Here is a 23,025-nt window from a genome sequence, read left to right as displayed (position 1 = left end):
CATATTGGACCAGTCTAAGCCTTATGTAAGTGGCTGGTCCCTGTGTTTGAAACCAGCGTGTTCCCTGTGATGTTGGTCTATAGAATGCCTGGTTTGCAGAAAGGTAGGTGGTGGGGATCAGGAAGAAAGTGCAGCTTGGTCATATTCAAGATTGCTATACCATTCCCCTGAATGCAGGTCCTCCTCTCCCTAGCTAGGCTAGATTTCCCGTCCCTCCATTTCCACACCACTCCTTTCTTCTTAAGATGAAAAATTCTTACCTTGGTGTGACTTCCGCCTTTGTGTTGCAGAGGTCCCTTTTGAAGCTTTGGCACTCGCCCCACTCTTGGGTGAGATGTGTCCCACTCTCTTAGGAAGGAGTCAAACCTTCTCAGAAGAAAACAGAAGGCTTTCTCGGCAGGTCCATAATCTGTGATCAGTGGGCCTCCCAGGGCCAGCCACAATACGCAAATGGGTATGCTGCTGGAAATGTCACAGGAAACCTGTTAATGACTCTACTGCAAAGGTCACAGGAAACTGCTTAGTTATAAAAATGACAATATATTGGCTTTTGGCAGTTTTACTGTATTTATTTAAACGCCACTTAATCAACCTCAAAATAGTTCTATATTTAACCAAAGTTCTGGAACAAGGATATGCATGGAAATAGGGTTTGAATCATGAACACCCACTGTTAGAGGCAACCCACGGATGATGGAATTTGATTCATGCGGGCTGTTTCAGGAATCCACACGTTACTCTGTAGCTGCCCTGTTGCCAAATCCCATTGCAGCTGCTTGTGTCAGTAGACTGGCCACAGAAAAGCACATGTGAACCACACTTTTTAGCATGGAGCCTATGGAAAGTAAAGTCTGTTCAGCAGAGCTCACTTTTCTGAGAAAGAAAACAAGCATCACATCATCTATGAAAAGTAACACATCTCAGCATTGCACGCCATCTTTGTTAGCATTCTGTCACATTAGGGCACTGCCAAACGCCCATCATGATTAGGGTGCCACCAGTCTAGAGGGGATACCTATGCAAGGTGCAAACTTGATTGCATCACAGCTGGATCCTCTAGTTTCACAGCAATTTCAATTTTAGACGTTACTATTACCCCTACATTTGGTCTTATTATGTCGGACTTCATGAAGATGAAAGGCAGGAAAAGCCCCATAGCAGTTCGAATGCATAGGCTGCACAAAGATCTCTTGATTTGTACATGTGTGTCTGACCGCTTGGGATGGGCCCACTCAATAGACAGCAGTACATGTCTTCACTTCTCCTGAACACTAATCTTAAGGCAAAGTAGCTACCCACGTTTCTAACTTAACATTACTTCATATTCTTGTTTTCTTAAAAATATGAGGAAACTGTGCTCTAATATTTTCTGTAAAGCCTGGTATTTCACTTTGCATTCTTTAGCACACTACACAAGCTGAACTACAAGTAACCTAATGCATTACACCATGTGCGCAAAAGTCACACATGCTTTTTACACCAGTCTTTGGAAAACGTAATCTACTTGAAGTCTCCTAGGTTTTACTAACTTGAAGACTTTGACACCCTGTGATAAAGCTATTTGCTTGTAGTCACTGTAAGACAAAAGTATGCGCTATCTTTATGCATTTCGTAAATATTTGCCCATCAATCGCTGTAAAACATAGAGAGCGGATTCTTTGGAGAGTCTTGTGCCACCCTTAATTAATGGCAGCAGTGGATATGGAATATAAAACTGCTGCCAGTTAGGGATGCTTCATGGGAAACATACTAGTCTGAAAAAAGGATTTCCTGCCTAGGAGGCACAAGCGGGGCCTGTGGGACACGTTTTACCACTTGACAACTTATCCAGAGGCAAGAGAAGGTAGAAAAGGTAAGTCTCCAAATTGTACAGATTCTCTCTACCATGGGAGCATGTGGGAGTGGACCTCTGCAATCACAAACACGTAATAGTTCCCATGGCAAGAGGATTTTCTTTTCTTTTTCTTTTTTGTCTTTTTAAAATAAATGTAAGCTGTTTTTTGTAACAGTACCTGCGGGCTGATTACAGAATTACCCCCCACACTTATAAGCTTCATGCCCGCTTAACTCCTTGACCACCACGGTAAGTTGAGTTTGCGATGGAGAATTTGTATACTGTGGTGCGAGTCTATGTGTACTGATTTTACAAATATTAATCCTAGCTAGTGTCATAGAGGACCTCAAGAACACACCAAATCTTGAAGACCATTCAAGGGTTTTTATCATGGTTTGTCAATGGGCTCACTAAAGGGTGTACCTCCCTCCCGTGCCCTGTGGGCATTTCCGTCCACAGCATAGGCTTCCTTAAACCCAAAGATGATCACTAGAAATCGGAAACTCCTACTATCTAAGGGCTGACTAGTTATTGGTGTGGAGCTACAAGCAATCTCCTTACTGTCTTAATCCCTCTGGTGTCTTTTAGGTGTAGCCTGACCGGGGTCCCTACAAAAACTATAGTAACCCGGAAGATGTATTTTAGTCACCCAGGTCTTACTTGGCCGTTGGAGTGGTGAGTGACTGGGTGTATGAGGTCACAGCTGATTTCATGAATTGAACCTTAGTGCCACCTAATGTATACAGGTTCGAGGAGTGGCAGTTGGCGAGAGAGTGACCACCTGAGTGGTGGGCACTGGTGAATTGGTGGGTCCCAGCCTGTACCTGAGGACAGGAGCAAATAAACAAGGCATTCCTGTAACATACCAACGTGTTACGGTGTCTACTTGACGTGTACAGCTCCCCTCCCCTATCTTCCTCTCCACCCTCTCTTCTCTTCCACCCCACCCTCCCTTCTCTTCCTCCCCCTCTCTTCCTCTCCCCACCCCTCTCTTCCTCTCTACCTTCTCTTTTTTCCTCTCCCCTTCCCCTCCCCTCTTTTTCTATCCCTCTCCCCTCTCTACCTCTCCTCCTCATCTTTCTTCCTCTCCCCTCCCTCTCTCCTCCCTTCCTCTACTCCCTCCCCTCTCTTCCTCTACCCATCCCCTGTCTTCCTATACCCCCTCCCACTCTTCCTCCCCCTTGCCTCTTTTCTTCTCCCCATTTCCACTCTTCCTCTCCCTTTCCCTCTTGCTCTCCCCTTCCCTCTCTTCCTCTCCCCTCCCTTCGAATTCTCTCCCCCTCCCTACTTTACCTCTCCCCTCCCCTTTCTTCTTCTCCCCTCCCCCTTCTCTCCCTCTCCTCTGTTCCTTCTCCCCCACCCCTCCCTCTCTCTCCACCTCCACTCTTCCTCTCCCCACTCCCATCTTCCTTTCCTCTCGTCCCCCATCTCTTCCTCTCCCCCTCTCTCCCTCCTCTCTTCCTCTGGCCTTCCCCTCTCTTCCTCTCCCCCTCCCTCTTTTCCTGTCCCACCTCACCATCTCTGCCACTACCCCTCTCCTCTCTTCCTCTCTACCTCTCCCCCTCCCTTCTGTTTCTATCACCCTTTCTCTGCCCTCCCCTTTCTTCCTCTTCCGTACCCCTTTCCGCCTCCCCTTTCTTCCTCTCCCCTCCCCTCTCTTCTTATCCCCAACCCTCTTCCTCACCCTCACCCCTCTCTTCCCCTCCCCCTCTTCCTCACCAAATCCCCTGTTCCTCTGCCTTCTTTCTCTCCCCCTCCCGTCTCTTCCTCTCCCCTCTTCACCTCCACCTCTCTTCCTCTCCCCTCTCACTTCTATTCCTTCCCCCTCACCTCTCGTCCACTCCCCATCCCTTCTATTCCTCTCCCCCTTCCCTCCTCTCGCCCCGTCTTCCTCTTACCCCCCACTTCCTATCCCCATCAGCTCTCTTACCCTCACCTCTCTTCCGCTCCCCTCCCCTACACCTCCCCTCATGCTCTCCTCTCTCGTGTCCCTTCTCTTCCTCTCCCCCTCCCCTTTCACCGTCCTCTCTTCCTCTCCTCCTCCCCTTTTTCCTCTCCCCCTCCACTCTCTTCATTTCCCCCTCCCCTCTGTTCCTCTCCCCTCTTCCCCGCCCCTCTCTTCCTCTCCCCCACCCTCTGTTCCTCTCCCCATTCTCTCTCTTCCTCTCCCCCCTCTCTTCTCGTCCTCTCCCCCTTGTCGTTTTTATCCAGGCACAAGTAGAAGGAGCAGAGACTGGAGCCCTCCCGACTCCCACATCCGGCCTCTGGGCCAGGACTGGATCTGAGAGCATCCTCCAAGGCCTCCTGCCCCAGAGGGAGTTAGGTCCCCATTCCCTTCTGACAGGGCCCGATCCTGACTGTAAAAGTGGGGGCTGAAGCAATGTACACAAAGAGGGTGGGGACAGAGTGTTGGCCTGTTTGACGTCTACATACTGCTTTTTTCTCCTGAGCCATAGGAGAGAAAATGATTGTGTGTGCGTTTCAATGTGTGCTTTACAGGGTTGTATACTAATTGACCTTTTCACAATTGACCTCGGGAGAATTTACCTAATTTATAAGGTCAATTAAGACATATATTCGGGGGGAACCCCCCCACAACTCCCCACCCAAACCAAAACCCCCTGCAACCCCTGCCCAATCCCCTTATATTATTTTTAATCCAAAACCAACCCAATACATACATAGAATAACTAAAATAATATAAAGGTCAATTGTGCAGAAGGTCAATTAGGACCACTATAATTAGGTCAATTGTGCAAAAGGTCAATTGTAAAAGGTCAATTTGGGTAATACCCTTTACAGTACATGAATTTCAGACTGACACCATCATACATCATCGGTGTCTATGAAAGAAAACCTAAAGAGAACTGTTTTGAAGAAAATCTTTGGAAACATAACGAGTAACTAAGAGCCTTTTTTCCTCCATTTTATATGCTCAAAATGCACAAGTCCGCACTTTGAGAAGAAAAGATCCATCCATATAGATCTCTAAAAACAGGCGACCCCTAAAACAAATTAAAAACCAGTATCTATATAAGGGTAACCAAACCATTAATAAAGTACCTGTCACTTTTCACCATAAAAGAGTTTGGGCCCAGCTCAATACTGGAGTAAAGCGCTATATAAATACAATAAATACAAATACAAATAAAATACTGGAAGTGAGGGTTGTGCTGTTCACCCGAGACTACTATCATTGGTCTGGAAAAAAATCTTTAAAGAACCGGGGTACATTGTATTCATGGATATGTTTAAGATGACTCCTTTACTGCAATATCAGTGACCGTTTTGGGAGAAACCTTACATATAGAGGCAATCATTATCCCTAACCTACCCAAAGACGCAATTCTGGGTAATGATGTTCCCCAAGTCCACCATGGTGTCTGACAATTGGTTCATAGCATACAACTAATACCAGAGACCTCCTGTGACTGTCATTGTTTGATCACGCTGTAATTCTGACTTGTGAGGTGATAATAAGGCACTGCACTATGCAACGGATTTCCTGTTGACGTTAAGACAAAATGAGCATGGCACACTCACTGTATGCAGCCGTGTTGAAATGAGATACTTAGGCATCCTTAATACCGAACCTACGTTATCTTTGTATGCTGTGAAGCTTTTGCTGCAGGCTGCTTTATTTAATGCAAGATCAGTGATCAGAAAATGCTGTTGCACTCAATGATCTCATTAATACCTTGAAATTGGTCATTTTTTTGGGACAGAATCTTGGTTCACTGACAGTTCAAGACATTTAACAAACACATGACTTCCAGCTCCTGATTGAATCTGCAACTCATAGGTGTGCATTTTTTGGATCACGTAATATTTAGAGGAACAATTCGCCACCATCAGGAAAGTGTTCCTGTTACTTGGTCAGACCATTTTGTAGTAACTTTTACTATCCCAGCAACCTATGTACAACCTGGGAAAGCCTTGAGTACTAACGTACAATTCCTATGCATTAAAAATAAATCTTGACTGTATTACTATTGATCAGCTACTAAGTGGTTTGAACTCTTTGCAACTGGATGTAAGATGTGTAGAAAAAAAGGTGACTTTATTGCTCTCGTTAAATGTTTTGAAAAAATAAAAAAATACCAATGACCAGTGGTATAACGACTCATTAAAAATAATTAAGAAAGACTATTGAAAGAAAGAAAATACATGGCTAAAGACCAGAGACATTCATGATTGTCAGGAGGCAAAGTCAGCAATGAAAGCAGAACAAAAAGGAAAAGTTTTAGCCAAATCCTCATGCTTGAAACACATGTGTATAGGCGCGCTATAAATGCCATATCATATAGAAGCAGATCAACCTCGCTGAAAATTGATCTAAAGCATTATTGACAAGTAGAAGGAACTTTTCCTCCCCATATCTCAAGTCTTCCTATGTCACTTAATCTGGCAATTGAATTCAATGTTTTCTTTCTGGACACAATAAGCTTAATCTGGACAGACATTGACTCCCAGCCAGTTGACCAACAGGCTTCCGCATTAAACAAGGAGGTAAAATCAGTAGCAGAATTATCTCCACCTCTGTTTGCATTCTCCCCTGCTAATCTAGAGACAGTCTCTAATGTCAATTTTAAACTTAAGCCGACACATTTCAGTTATGATACCATTCTAGCATACCTGGCCAGACAACATGCACCAGCGCTGAGTGGGATTATTTTATCAGTTGTAAATACCTCACTAGCCCAGGGATGTGTTAACGTGGACTTAAGAAAATCATATCTCACGCCACTGTTAAAAAGATCCACTCTAGATCATAAAGTGCTCTGAAACTACATCCAACTTCTGGTCTCATTTGGCCTGCAAAGACTTTGGGGAAAATTGTCACCATGCAACTCCAGAGCTTTTTGTAAAATCATGAGATTCTGGATGTGCATCAGTAAAGATTTGGACCAGGACACGCTACTGATACAGCAGTTATCTCTGTCTGGGATGATATTTTGAGGGCTGTCGATGAGGGTAACATTAGCATGCTTGTCATGTTGGACCTGTCAGCTGCCTTTCGACATGGTCAACTTTGACATCCATATTTCCAGACTGTCTATAGTGGCCCAGTTGTCTGAGGATTCCCTAAAATGGTTTACCTCCTTTAGTACCAACTGCTCCCAGCAAGTTAAACTGGGCCTACACCTGTCTGATTCTCTACTGACCAGGTGCGCTGTGCTCTGGGGATCTTCCCTGTCTCCACTATTGTTTAACAGTATATGCTTCCATTGTTGAGTATTTTCTCTCAATGTAATCTGAAATATTTTTCTTATGCCGACCACACACAAATTTACATTTGGCTAAAACAACTAAAGGAAGCAATTGACCAAGTACTATCTTGTGCAGACAAAATAAAAAACTGGATGCTGGACAACAAGTTTCAATTGAACCTTTTGAAAACGGAAATCATTGTATTCGGTTCTAAGAAGAGACTAGCTAACATCTTTCAATGTCCACCACTTTTAGAAGTTCCAACAAAGTTCTCACTCAAGGTAAAGTACCGTGGCTGCATCTGGAGGGCAGAGCTGAACTGCAACCTGCAGGTTAATCAAATTGTTAAATCAGTCAACTTTCAACTGAAACTGAAGCCCCTATTAACTCTTATTGCAGAGAATGACGGTTGAGTGGTAGTTGGAGCACTAACTAACTGAAAGTTAAGACTATTGTAATGCCAAAGGGCATCAAGTTCATCCCAAAATATCAAATACACTACAGGTCACTCAGAATTTTGCTGTTAGGCTCATTTATTCCCTACGTAGGAAATCGTCTGTCTTCCAGTTCCTTAGGAGTCTTCATTGGCTTCCGGTACAGCAGAGGGTCCTGTTTACCATTTGGGCCTCATTACAAGTCTGGCGGGCTGGAAATAAGGGTGCCAGTAGCAACTTAAAAGCACCCTTTCCAGGCCACCAGACTACAAAGTCTGACCTGCGGGCAGCACCGGCCCCTGCAGGCATGGTTTCCACAGAAGCACCAGCACTGTTAGTAATGGTGCCGGTGCTTCTGTGTCCCAATTCAGTTGGAGTCCTATGGGGGTTCCACGGGAATGGGGACTTACAGTTCCCGCCTCTGGACATCCCGGGCCGCTGGGACTTGTAATATCCCAGTGACACTGTGATATCAAGTGGCGGAAACGGTGTTACAAGATCAGAGGCAAGCACTCCGGTAGCAATGGTGGGTTACCGCTGACCTCGTAATGAGCCCCAAATGGACTGTTTTTTAACTGTATCCATGGCCTGGCTCCCACATATCTTTCTGCAAAAATTGCAGTCTACCATACAAATTAGTCACTTCGACCCTTGGGACAATGGCTTAATTACGAGTGCGGCAGTAAGGGGTTAACGGTGCTGGTAAGGATGCCGGTGCCGTTAACCCCTTACCGCAGCATTATGAGGTCCCTTAGCGGGAGCCGCTAAAGGACCAGGGTGCTAATACGGGCCCGATATTAACGGGCCCGTTATTAGCTCCCTCCCCATTCCCCTTGAGCCCTATGGGGGCTCGAATGGGAATAGGGATGGGTATTTTGAATGAGGAATTACCGGGTCCTCCAAGGTTGTAATGGCCCAGTATTTTTACATTCAAGGAACCCGGACCCAAATTTGGAGGTAGCCATGGCGCTAATAGCACCATGGCTACCTCCAAACTCGTAATGAGTCCCAATGTCTTTTGGTGGTCTGTATGATTATGTAGGATACGGGGGTACATGGCATTATTTCAACTGACTGTCCCCATTAACTTGGGTGGTATTTTAGTTTTGTGGTAAATTGGTGGTAGTTTAGTATTGTGGTATAAAAGTGGTGAGCATATTTATAATACTGCCCTATATAATGAGACCAGCCTTTCCCCCTTTGTATTTACATTCTGTTTTAGGGTTGACTGTAAGCACAAATCACCGGACCTTACACTTATAGGAACATAATAGTACCATTTGTTATGCTGATGATTTATATACAACTACAGCCTACCATATTTAACGGTTCTGTTCAGCTTCCACCATGCACAGTTGAACACACACAAACGTGCATCACAGATTCTCTAGCTTGCTATATAGCTTTCCAGCTTTTATATTTATAATATTGCCCTATATAATGAGACCAGCCATTCTCCCTTTGTTTTTACATTCTGTTTTAGGGTTGACTGTAAGCACAAATCACCGTTCCTTACACTTATAGGAACATAATAGTACCATTTGTTATGCTGATGATTTATATACAACTACAGCCTACTATATTTAACGGCTCTGTTCAGCTTCCACCATGCACAGCTAAACACACACACACGTGCATCACAGATTCTCTAGCTTGCTATATAGCTTTCCAGCTTTTATTTTTTTACTCTACCACTTTCGGTAAATATTTTATCACTGTGGTATATACACTAAGGCACTACCTTGTTACTTCCCTTTATTTAAAAATAATCACCAGAGACACAATAAAACAATTCCACCAGCTCAGGTTCTGCCATTTTTATACATGTATTAAAATAGCACTAGTTACAATAAAACATCTTATTTCGGTTTACAATGAAAGAATGTGTTTGTTCTTAACAACGCCTCGAAACTGACGCAGTTATCTAAGAGAAGAGATATGAAACACAAAACAATACATGGACATTTTTTCTTTCATCAGCTTTTGTCAGTCCAGTAAACATGTGAGAGAAAAACAGCAAACACTTTGTTTAAAATAAACATTTGTCCTGACTATCTGATGGGAAACGCACATGCAATCATTTGTGCTCCTCAATTTCCACAGATACTCACATTAAATTGTGAAATCTCTGTGCTTTTTCAGGAAAGCCCCGTCTCTGCTGTGGGTTATCAGCACAGAAAGTGGTGCAGATTCTGCGCTGATTTCGCCACCCGCGAAGGACAGCTCCCAGCCCAAGCTGCATCTAATGTCTGTACAGCTCGGCTCTCCCTCTCCCTCGCCCTCTATCTGCTGCTCTCCCTCTCTTCTCCGGACAGCCAGAAGCAAAAAGAACCCCAAACCCTTTCTGCCTCCTACATTTATAGATCAGCGCTGTCAATCAAAACTACCTCCTGCCTTTTTTCCTGACGTCTTCTATCACCCCTGTAAACTTCTAGAACCATAGCATTTCTCTGTCCAATCACCCAGCGAGGGCTTACATTTATCAACTTTGCTTCCTGCTCAGGACAATAGCCTTTTTTGAATGGAAAAACAGCAAATGCATCCTCTTGCATGTTTTACTTCTGCCAAATGAAAAACAGAATTTTCCATCTGAGCCACTTTACATTTGAATGTTAAAAGTGAAGATTAATTAATCAGGGTTCAATGTTGTTTAATAGGGACTTATTAATGGATTAACCTGGGTTAGTTTGTTCAATTCAACTATACAGATTGCGAATTCACTTATAACATGAATCATTTGTACACATGCTCAGGCATTTAAATCTGCTGTCTTTGCATCCATTTTAATGACTCCATTGAAAAACTAGTTCACAGCTCCCCAGAGCCCACTGCATTACCTTTTAATTTGCTGTCTCCACTTGCACTATTTGCAATTATTTTTCCTGACTGTCCCCATAGAAATAATGCCATGTACCCCAGGATCCTACATAATCCTACAGGTCCCACCATCTAGATCTGCCTCTTGGGGTGACAGACATTTCTCCCCTAAATGCCTGCGGACCTGGAATATGTTGCCAATTGACTTATACAACATTGATTCTCTATGTATCTTCAGGAAAAGGCAAAATATCTTCCTCTTTGAACAGTGTTCTGTGACGATGGCTTAGCTTTTTGCTCTATTATTTTTACCATTTGTGCCCAAATGCAGATAGTGCTTGGTTCCATCGGATATGCACAATACAAGTTCAAAAATCAAAGTCAACGCAAACCAGTGGCTCACGGCGATCTCCATAAAGGAGTTTAAAATGAATCCCCTATTTTTAGATGATGAAATAAGGTCACAACCTATCACAGTAAGATCAGCGGGAGAACCAGGGTTCACTGAGAATTAATAATAGACACCGATTCCCCAACTTTTGATGAACAACTAGGACTTCCATTCCTATGAGGTACCTCCTAAACAAAGTATACTACCCCATTGTCATTAACATCCTATGAAAAAAAGACATAAAGAATAAATCAACATTTGTTATCGTCAACCAAATGCATCATTGGTGTCTATGAAAGAAAACTTTATAGAAAACGGGACAAACAAGATCATCGTAAACCTATTGAGTATGAGTCCAAAAGAAAAGAAGAACTTTGATAAGGTACCGTGGAAGCCCCATGAAGATGTCATTAAACTGAGAGGCAGGGTCCTGGGATGAGAGAGAGCCTGGGATTTTGAAATCAGCTGGCAGAGGTCTGTCAAAGGCGTTTGGGACGCACAGAATCCTATGCAAAAAAAGAAAGCTGAGTGAATGCGCCAAAGCAACATGTTGGGAAAGGGAAAAGAAGCAGAACGTTGAGCACAAGGCAGGACTAACCGAGAGATGTCCTGGGTCAGAGCAGAGGAAAAGTGGTGACTTGACCGCTAGCCGGACAGGGTGTACTGGCAAGTCCATGAACAATGCTGATCTCACATTTGCAGCAGTCTTTTAGTGTAAAGCGAGCACAGGAAGACTGGAGAATCCGTTCTGAATTGGCCTGAAGAGGCAAGAAGCCATTCTGAGACAAGGGGAAGATCTCAGTCCATTAAGGACCCCAGTGACATTGTCCCCACGGAATACAGGTAAAAGAAAAATCATGAGACCCAGGAGGGAAACGGAAGTGAGAAGAATCGCTACTGGAATGCTCATACTCATACCAGTCAAAATATAGTATTGAGAATAATTAAAAAGAGTGCAAATCATTACTGGAATGCTCATACTCATCTGAGTAAAGACAAAATATTGAGAATACCGTAAGAGAGTGGGAATAATTGCTGGAACGTGCATCCATGTTCCAGTCACGAAGGGCGTGAGAAAGAATACTGGAACTTTCCAAACCGTCCCTCTGAAGATAAAAAGTAGGCAATACATGAACATAAAGATAAGTGTTGATATATCCTGTGAATAGAAACTGCTAATAAAGGATAGAATACAAGGAGAAGAGGATAAGCTGAGGCAAAAAAGAAAGCAAGCAAAGGAAACCATTGAAACCTGGAAGAATTCGGTTTCTGAACTGCATGATTTGATGAGTGGTTGCTAAAATCTTCTTGCGAATCCTATATTGAACTGAACTTGGGGAAACCCACCGTATAGGACAAGGGTGTCATTCTCATGTGCCTTAGTTGCTCTAATAGTGGAAGGGTCACGTTAGGGTAGTTTTGGACAGTAGACTGTATCTGATTTGGGACTTTCACAGATGACTGACAAACATTTTAGTTAGTTTGGTAGGTAGGGGACACTCATAGTATAGAAACAGTTAGGAGTTTTCAATTTTCTTTTAATAAACCACTACAGTGAAATGTCATATCAGAGTCCATGTTATTCTTCAAACCCGCCACAGGTGTGATTAAGATTTGTGCTACTTTTTTGTTTGAAAAGTCCTCATCCTGCTATTTCAAAATCACAGTAGTGAAGAGGAGAGCTACTTTTCAACAGGAACGAACCCAACAAAATAATTCTTCATATTCTCCTTGCTTGCTGAAAGGTAACAACATGAGCATTTAATTGAATTTCTTGCTACACTAGAGACTGACATAGCCTTTTCCTTTGTGTATCCTCAGTGAAGGTAGGTGAAGGGTATGACATAAACTGAGGGCAGGTGAAGAAACTGGACAAAGATACTTAGATGGAGATGTCAAACTGTATGGAGTGTGTGTTGGAGATGAGGGCTAATATGAATGCATATTGTTTTTGGTGTTGCAAGGGTAGGGAATTTTTGGTGGGTAAGGAGGTAGAGTGGAAACAAAAGAAGGCTGCACAGAGTAGGTAAGACACACAGATAAAAGGTGCTTCTTGATGGTAAAAACAGGAGAGGTAGAAGCAGCCAGTTGGGATACACTTAATCTATTTCAAAGTGAGTCATACGTTTGCAACTGCATGAACACTGCCTCCTGCCAGTTTAAGCATAGACATGCATGTTGTCCCCCCCCCAGATCAATTCAGTGGTGAATGCTGGCTGATCTGCATGCTTGTGAGCCTTCTGAGCAGCTTCAACTGCACAGTCTTTTATCCCCTTCATGCTGGGTCTGACAGAATGAAGGAACAGCCATTCCGGCACAGCCAAGGGAGGTGGGGAACAAACCAAATCAACACAGGCCTGATGGCTGCTGCCACTGGCATTAGTTGAGCGTCTTTCTCAAGCAGCAATGTTCTACATTGTGGTGGGGAAAGACTTGCAACTCCATACCTCCCTTTGCACCGCAAGAGGAATGCTACCATGGTAGAAGTGAATGGCAAATGGGTATAAAGTCAGTTTATGCCACTGAAAAATGTTTATACATTGCATTTGCGACCGGTGCAACATGTTTACTCTTCCTGACCCACTTCTCTTATGGCAGCATGTCTACTCTTCTATACCTCTACCTCTCCTCGGGTGGTGGTGGAGCTAGGGACGGTGCAAGGAATTTTGCCACCCTAGGCAAACTGTCCGATTGGCACCACCCCCGAGTCCGGGCCTTCGATCGGCTCAAGAATGAGAAGCTAATTTTAGAGGGATGTATATTAGCCCAGGCTGGGAGAGTGGCACGACCCCACAAACACTCCCCCGCAGCTCCCAGGCACCAGCCCTGGAATTTAAAGAGACAATCAAACCAGCCTAAGAAAAGCATACTGTGATTTAAACAACTCCACTATGCCACATAAAGAAGAAACAAAGGTTTGAGTAAACGTGCCAGCCTTATCTAGGGTGTCCTGAACTGACCAACAATAAAGCAAGGTACACAAGAATGACTTGAGTAAGCACTCTATCCAGCAAGTGCAAGGATTTTTAACTGTGCTCTATAGACAAAATACTTGAGACTGCTTTCAAGAAAAGGATGTATGTGGGAGCAGACATGCATGCATGGTTCAGGGACAGGGGAAAGGGGTGTCTGCGCCACCGCTCCCGACAAATATATATTCTTCCAATTTGGCGATATGTCATTTAAAATTGTGTTCAAAGTCTAACAAACAATAAAGCTTTGCTAGTTGTTACCAGTACTGATTCAACTGCGCTTCTTTTGTGTCAGTTTCAGGACAGAATGGTTGGCTATGGCACACTCTGTCTCACTCACATGGCATGCTTTCTTCCATGCGTGCACACGTACACACACATTCTCTCCTGCGCACACAAACATAGATGTATACACCCATTCTCCCTTCCATATACACATATCACACTCAAAACACACATGCACAAACTGTTTTATTTCTTTTAATCTTGCCCCATCAGGTGTCTCTGGTGTATAAAATACACGCTGGATATTTTGATCTGCTTATCCTCACCTGCTGCTGGTGGCTGCCCAAATCTCTGATAAGAAATGTTACGTTAGCTACTGCTGCACAATGCTGTGCGATTAAGAACACTTGCAAAAAGCCATCATTATGAACGGAATTCCTCACCACTCCCTATTGTCTAGCAAAAGTTGTAAAGCGTAGCATGTAATCACTGCCTTCTAAAGCCTATTATATGAATAGGTGAAATAAAAGCTCTTAGAAGGTGAGCGTGGGGTACCACAAACCTATCCAAGGGCATTTTCAAATGTATGTAAAGGGAAAAATGCTAAATTGGTAATTCAGCCAGAAATCACAAACGTTATATGTACAGCTAAAGAAGTAGACATATCAGCGGTACTTATTATAGTAGAAGGAGAGGTGGTTGGGGCTGAACTTCCACGGGAGGTACATTCTATTCAAGAGTGTGAGAAAACTGTATCACCTCCCTTGAAGAGGCCCTCTACTAACTTTGTCACCCAGTCTACTTCGGTAATAACTTGGAAATGCATGTCTGAAGGCAGGCAGAGACAGGAAACTGGTGCAAAGGTTCCAAATAAGTCATTAGATCACGATTTTCACATTTTTGAACTGCAGAACTGACACAAGTTAACAGAACACTACAGTTGAATTGCTCCAACTATTCTATCTTTGCAGAGATTCCAGGTTTGAGATCACTTCATTCTGGAGACATAGATGTTATTGTAATTCCTCATTCTGGCCTTAACAGATTAATTGCATACTTTCATTCAAGACTGGTAGCGAAACTCATTTGGGAACAGTCTGAATCCATGTGAACCATGGGCTTTGACGTGATCACTTTGCAAATCAAGAACAAATAAATGGTTTGATGGTTTTGTGCATAATGGTTGTCAATGCATGGGTTATGATAAACACACATCTGCAGGGGCTCTTTGGCAAAGGCCTTACTTTGTACGGTCATAGGTGATAGGATCTAAAACAAAAAGATTGAATGCCTTTTTTTTGACACCAAAAGGACTGAAAAAAAGGGTTGAATTCTTTTTTTTATGGGGGTTCCCCCAACCTCCTGTTTTCTTTTTAATAAAAACTTTTTTTTGCATACCAAACTAACAAATATATAAATAAATTAATAAAAAAGCATTCGACCCTTTTTTCCCGGTCCTTTTGGATTCGAAAAAAAGGACATTTGATCATTTTTTTCGATCCTTTGGCTGGGCACCACTAGTTACTGCTCCCATTCATTCTCTTGGGGGTCTTAACACCATAAATGGAACAATAACCGATTGATCATGGCTTTTATAGGCCATATGTAAGAACGCTGTTTCCAGAGAAGCCCATCCAAATCTTTAAAAACAGTGTGCTGTGGCTTCCATAACCTGTTAGACCCGAGATATTATAGGCATATATTTGGTGGGGGAGTACGATATTGCATTGTTTCAAGAGACTATGGGCCTCATTACGACTCAGGCGGTAAGGGGTTTACGGCAGCGTAAACAGCGCCGACCCTTACCGCCTGATTCCGAGGTCCCTTAGCGCCATGGCGGATTTAACACCTGCTTTTAGCAGGTGTTAAAATCCATGGCGCTAAGGGACCATGTTGTTAATTACGCCACCGTAATTTACGGTGGCGTAATTAACGCCTTCCCCACTCCCATTATGCCCTATGGGGCAAAAATGGGAATGGGGAAGGGTAAATGGGGATTGGGGACTTACCGCCCCGCCGACCTCGGAATGGGGCGGTAAGTCCGCCAACCACCATGGCGTAAACGTACGCCATGGTGGTAAAGGTATGACCCAGGCGGTAACTTACCGCCTGGGTCGTAATGAGGCCCTATGCACTCTTCAACCCTTTCTATGAAATATTTTCAGCTGTTTCCCAAGCGGCTGATCGGGAACTCCATGGAATACCCAGTGGAGGACGGGCAACAGCTATTGATGTTAGGGTAAACCCAGAGACCATGTTTGATAACAGCCTTGCAGGAATATTAGCACTGGTCTCAAATTGCCAGACATCAACTTGGAAATATTGTTTTAAAATCTATATTAGAAGCTGTCTAAAAGCCAATTTAGCGAATTCCAAGAGTTGGTGGCAATGTAATGGAAGACTGGTTGGGTACTGGTCATGCAGCCAATATTGTAGTCGGGCGAGATTTTAATTCTGATTGTGCGGGTGACTTCTGCCACTCGAATTTGAGGCCTCCAGTAATTAGGAATTCTAGGGCCAGGCTTTGGGGGGGGGTGTGTGGTGTGCTTTCTTTAAGATGTGGCACCTCTCTCTCCTCCTACATAGAGATTTGGAGAATGAGGAGCACGTTATTTACATGGTCTCGCCAGCACGCCATCTCGTGGATTGCCCACATCTTTGTTTCCACCTCTTTAGCCTTTTGTTGTTCTCCACTAATGATACAGATGCTGAATGTGTGTGACCACTTCCCATAAACTGTTTTTGTGGCCTACCCCTTATTACATTGCAAATCTGTAGATGGTTACTCTTTGTAGAGCCCTGTTAAAAAGGATCGAGGGTAAGATGGGATACCTTTCTACTAAATACATTTACCAATACAATTAGGGTGGTGCTCTCTCAGGATGTCAAGGTTAATCTCTTCTCTTGTGTAAGGATTGAAGATACTTTTGCAGAGTGTCTTAAAAACAAAATATGCAAAGGGGGTTCTTTTCAATCAGGCAAATTATCCACACAGTTTTACAACTCTAGACTGGCTACAGCCAGGAAGATGAAAAATGTTCATCTTCGTAATTCGTGGCTTCTAAAACTATCTGGAAAAGATTATAATGATCAAAAAGGAAAATTAAACAGTACTATCAGAATTCCACTAAATTCTGGAATTGTGCCTGGCTGTAAAAGACAGACATGCGGCTGTTGAGTATTTGTTAAAACAAGATGTGTCTCAGTTCTGGAAACTGCCAAATAAGCAAGAAGAGGGAGAGTTGATTGCAGAATCATGTGTAATTAGCAAAGATACATGGGTGTCATATTATGGAGTTTTTTTAGCGAACCCAATGAAAATGGGATGCTCGTCCTTCCAAATGATCTTTCAAACATGGCATCTTGGACCTCTTTTGATCCAGTAGACATTGGGCAGATCGTTTGGAAAAGCAAGGATGCAGTTGTTTCCCCTGCTTCATGGAGTATAGCATATATAATTCCAATATTAAAAAAGGGCTATTGGTCTAATCCATCAAACTTTAGACCTTTTGCTCTTTTAGATGCTATTATTAAAATCTACGTGACCATAGTCTTGACAGAACTGGAGTTGTGGGTAAACAAACTTAACATTCTAGCTTATAGCCAAATTGGCTTTCGCAAACAAGTTGATACCACACTTAATGCAACTATTCCCTGCAATGTTAAGGCTTCAGCTTCCAAGGGCATGTTGGCCTTAATCTATATGGCCTCTTTGGACTTCAAAAGTGCATTCGACAGAGTGAATCGATCCAAACTGTCCCATAAACCCTTGGCATGGGGGGTGCCCCAGTATTAGTTAAGCTAAATTCCTTATTCCACCACAATACTTATGTCCAGATTAGAATCTCGAAGTATGGTACCCTTTCTAGTCCCATGAAAACATTGGTGGGATTTAGACAGGGGTGTCTTTTGGCACCCCTTCTTTTTAACAGCTACCTTTCTGATATAGAGCGCCTGTGGGAGAATTCTAACACTTTCCCGATTAGGCTTGGCTCAGCCAAAATAAACTGGTTGGCCTTTGCCGATGATCTATTTTTCTTTGACCACTCTAGTGGGACTTCAACGAAAGTTGACAGCATTTGCGTCCTTTGCTGATGATAACAGCATAATTGTCAACGGGAGCAAGTCTAGTATATTCATATTTTCACAGAAAAGGAAGCCGAAAGTTATAGGTTGGGGAATTGGTAATGCACCTTTGGAACTTAGTCACTCTGTAAGATATCTTGGCTTTAATCTAACATACAAGGAGTAGCGTACAGCCTTGGTATGGGATTTGAGAACCAAGTCTAAAGCTTGTATCACTCCGCTAAAGAGACTACGGTTATCAATCTGTAGTTTCACTTTACTTCCTTTTGCAAGGTTGTACCTAGCCAAAGTGGTTCCTTGTTTAATATATGGGTTGGATCTTGGAGTCTTTGATTTCTCTAGATATGTCCTGGCTGCACAACTATCACAGCCCTCACCTAGCAGGCTAACAATAACCAACTCCGGTGGAAACAGATTTAAGTGCATTGGAGCACATCCCCCTTGTGTGCCTTGCCACACCTCCCGGCAACATACAAAGTCCCGGACAGAGGGCCATTAACAACCACTAAAATTACAGTCCATAGCTGGAAAAGGGCTACAAGCCAATGGGGCCATAGGGGGCCACTGGGTCCACACAAGCCAGTATGGAGCAATCCAGATTTCACCCCGGGACACTATCTAGCAGGATTCAATGCATGGCAGGAGGGGGACTTGGCACAGGTTAAGGACTTTTACACCAATGGAACTCCACTCACCTTTATGGAATACAAAGACAAATTTCAGATCTCAGAAACTGAACGATTCGGATATGTCCAACTCGACACTGGCTGTCACAGCATAGCACTAGAACGCGAGGGAGCAGAGATCTGAACCTATTGGAATTTGCATTAACATCAGCGCCCCCAAGGAGCAACATATCAGCCCTGTATAAGCTCTTGGGAAAGGGTGACCCAAGCAAGAAGGAGAACTACATGCTAAAGTGGGAAAGGGATATAGGGGAGAGCTGGAGCTGGAGGAATGGGACGTATATGGTCCCAGATGCACAAAACCTCAAAATGTATCACAAACAAAGAAGGGGATGTATAGGTGTGCTTTAGGTGGTATACCACCTCAGAAATGTATTCTGAATAAAAGTAATCCAGGGCTGTCGCCATTTTGCTGGGGGGATCCAACTTAACAGGCTCACTGTTCCATCTCTTATGGGCCTGTCCAAAATCAATGCAATGCTGGAAGAGGTAGTTGACCAGATCAAATTAATCACGGGCCAGACGATACCATCGGACCCGGGGATCGTATTACTGGAGACATGGGAAAGGGGGTGTTCCCACTCACGGGGCATATGGTGGACCAGATCACCTGCATGCTTACTGCAGCTAAAATGACCATTGTTCATCTCTGGAAGCAACCAGAAAGCCTGCCTCTTTCCATGTAGCAGCCGTAATACTGGGACACAGCAGTGGCTGAGAAAATGACCGCCTCTCATGTGGGAGTCAGTGGGACATTCTACAACAACTTGTCCCCCTTTTTTTGACAATGCAGAACTATTCCCAGGGATAGTGCGACAACCACCAGCTCTCCGATGGTGCACAAAGCACTGACACTACCGCCCTACCTCCCGCCATTTGCTAATGATACGATATGAAAGTGGATCCATTCAAGGTATATTCCGATATTGTTTATGCTGCCTTGCAATGTCACTAAATCAAATTGCACTTTTGTTTTGACTTGACCCAACTTCGGTTGTTAAATACCAATAAAATGTAATGTTGAAAAATGTATATGGGTTGGAATGATCTTTATATGATTGCAGTTCCTTTCTAAGCTCTCTGGAGGGGTCCATTTTGGAAATTGGGTTTGGTCTCAGGGTGTCTGCTGCTGCAGTCAGTGTTGAGTGTGCCACATTCAAGTACTCAAGACTACTAGAGAGAGAGAATAATAAATATACGTATACAAAAAACATATAAGTGGTTTTGCCTTTGGCAGCATTTGCCACTTTAACGTTTTCACATTATAGGCAGGCGCCGAACCTTGCCTAGTGGTTGCACCGGCCCTGGGTGGAGCGGCAGTACTTCAACATCCAGGATGGTTTGATGCAGAAAGTGTTACAGAGTACCCTTTTGTTTATCCCATCCACTGCCCCGCCAAAAGATGGAAGCCACCATCATCAGCTCAGTCAACCTCCCCTTCTTTCTCACTGGCTGCCATTCCACCACCTACTTTTTCCTTCTGCTGCTCATGTACCCTGCCTCTTGTTCCTTCTACCCTACATCCAACACCTTCCTTTTCAGCATCCCTGCTTCATGCACCACCTCCTGCTGGCCCTTGGTCTCTGCCTTCTCATTTTCAAACTTGTGCCCCTCCTTGCCCTCCTCTTTCGTGTCCCATGTTGCATTCTAATGGCAGAGATGTTGTGCAAAGTGACTTAAGCATAGTGTATGCTAGCGGATACGTGCAGGTAAGTTTTTTATTTTGGTTTCGTGAATGTGTTGGAATAGAAATAATATTATGCCTCCTATCGCAGTAATTGAATGTGTATTGGCCTACGCCAAGTTGTCTAAAATATCATGTAAATAGACTTCGCGGCAAGTTCTTGACCTTAACGAAAAGTAATGTAAGTCGCCATCTTGGATTTAGCCGCCATTTTAGTTTCTCTTGTAATGTGGAAGTCACCCTGAACATCAAAATGGAGGCTGAATGACATTCTGAGTGAGATTCTGGCCGTTGTGACCTCCGCACACACGAATAATTAATATGCCTGCAGGCCACTTGTCGGGGTCGCGAACTGAGACCTTGTCCTATTACTGACCTATGTGTAAATGATCAACTGTATCAGCAGAACTGATCAAAATGCATACATTATAGGATTGACCTGGCAAGGAACCCTAGGCCTGATCCCAAGAATGGTTAACCCGCGAGGGGGTTGGCCAAGGGCTGGATAAAGGATATAAAAGCCCAAATATTCCAATGTACGGTCTCTCTACTAATGCATCGAACCCTCGTTGAAGTTCGTTACGTTACTTTGAGAGCCGAATAGCTATCCGTCTGTCAATTGACTTTGGTAACTGTTGTAGCTTTTAAATAAAGCACTTGTATGTCCTTTGTAACCTGTGTTGGTGTGTTTTTTTTGCGCTTCCCAGCCTCATATCAATTTTTATGTTTTCACAGTTGGCGCCCGAATAGGGACCCTCAAGATTGATGCCGGATCATTGAAGGTTGACGCAGACTATCGAACCGGGATCGGACGGTGTGATTCTGCTTGCCCAACCAAACGAGACGCGATACCTCGGCAGCGCTGCACGATCCGATCCTTGGACGATAGTCGTGTGGTCTGACACGGCATCTTGACGAGGGTCCATTTTTGAGGCGGGCAGATTTGTCGAAACCACCAAACACAAGGTAAAATTTGTTAGGTAAGTTCTTTGATAAACCGTACGGTCCTCCTTAGGTTTGGTCAGGTGCAGTCGTGACCCGGCTCTTAATTTAACCCTGACAATTTGAATTTGGCGTATTGTATCTGCAGACACAATTATTGACCAGGTAACACCAATTTTTTGTGAAATGCCTGGGAAATTGTCTAGCTGCTTTAGGGCTCTGTTCCGCAGCGATCGACAATCTTTGGAATTTAGCCGTCCGGCACCACAGGAGGGGTCGCCGGCATGTACTATGTACTGTAAGTATGGCATTGGTAGTATAGTATTTAATGATATTTGGCACAGACAAACCAGACATGCCTCCGAATTTCAGTGGCCAATCAATGGCAGTTTTGAGATCTCCCGTATTGAATACCTAGAATCGGTCTTGCTAAAAAAGAAGGCTAGACCTGCAGCCTTTGATGTTTTACAGAATTGGAAAAAAGAAGCGTTACAGCAGCTTAAAAGTAGGGATAAACATGCACGCCATCATAAAACAAATGCCGAAAAAGCGTTGTTATATGATAAAGAAAAACATTCAGAATCAGTTAAAAATATGGATAGGGCTTTTTCACTTGGAATCCAAAAAAATGTACCCCTCTAAAGATTTTCATGTTTCTGAAGAATTTATTGAAAAATTGTTAAACGAACACAGGCCTGGTGCCTCTGCGCCACCTCCGTATGATCCTTTCTTAGGCACTCTGCCCATTTCTGCTGTTGTTCCTGCTGTTATTCCTGTTCCCCCTGTACAACCTATTGTTCCTATTCCTCTAGTTGTTGTTCCTCCACCTATTGCACCGCCCCTTCCTCCTGCGCCGATAGTTGCCCCTTTATTAAATTTGCCTGCACCTCCGCCCCCGAGTGGTCCCGTATTGACTGAAGTTGATCAAGGTGCAGGATCAAAGATCGTCACTCGTAATACTGTTTCTGCAGATAAGAAACAGGAATTGTTTGCATGGGCTAAGCACTGTATGGAGAAAGGTGATCAAGCTAATGTTTTTTCGACATTATCTAATTTGAACAGTTTTCCCGAGAAAAATGTTTTTATCGAAGGCTTGAGGACTCATTTATGTGTGATGTGGGGTAGATTACAAAATTCGGATCTCCCACAAGGGGTGAGAGATCTAAATGCTCTGGCACTTTTGAGGGACACAGAGCATAACATATATGGTCATGTTGAAAGATTGTTTGAGTATAGGAAGGACTTTGAAAAGTCACGAGATGAGGATGACGAAGACGATAGTATGTATGTACAGAAACGGTTCCTTCCGTGTCGTAGATCGGCACCTGAGGAAGTACGAATTTGTACCAAAGATGTGATTCGATGGATCTCGGATTCATTGATTCCGCCAGACGAAGTGTATGACACGTATAGTCAGTATACAGTAGAAATGCAAAGAAAGGTAATTCAGGTAATGGTACCTTACCTGCAAGAAGAATGTGTAAGAAAGAAGGTTAGTTGCCCCATAGAATTGTTGGGGATTTGTAAAAGGGCTTTTTCGCCTGACACTTCTTCGGCTGCCTTAGCGCTCGACCTGGCTCTGTTGCTTAGTAAGCGGCCAGAGGTACCTATATCTCAGTTGCCTATGAGAGAGGTTCCTCCGACCTTTGTCCCAAAGGTTGAGATTCCCGCCAACGCTGGGACTGGTGCACCCGCTGTGGATATCCCTGCACATTATGTATCGCAATTTGTTCACGTCCCGTT

Source organism: Ambystoma mexicanum, chromosome 10 (genome assembly GCF_040938575.1).
Source record: "Ambystoma mexicanum isolate Mex_15411 chromosome 10, UKY_AmexF1_1, whole genome shotgun sequence".
Lineage (NCBI taxonomy): Eukaryota > Metazoa > Chordata > Amphibia > Caudata > Ambystomatidae > Ambystoma > Ambystoma mexicanum.
This window is presented reverse-complemented; position numbering follows the sequence as displayed.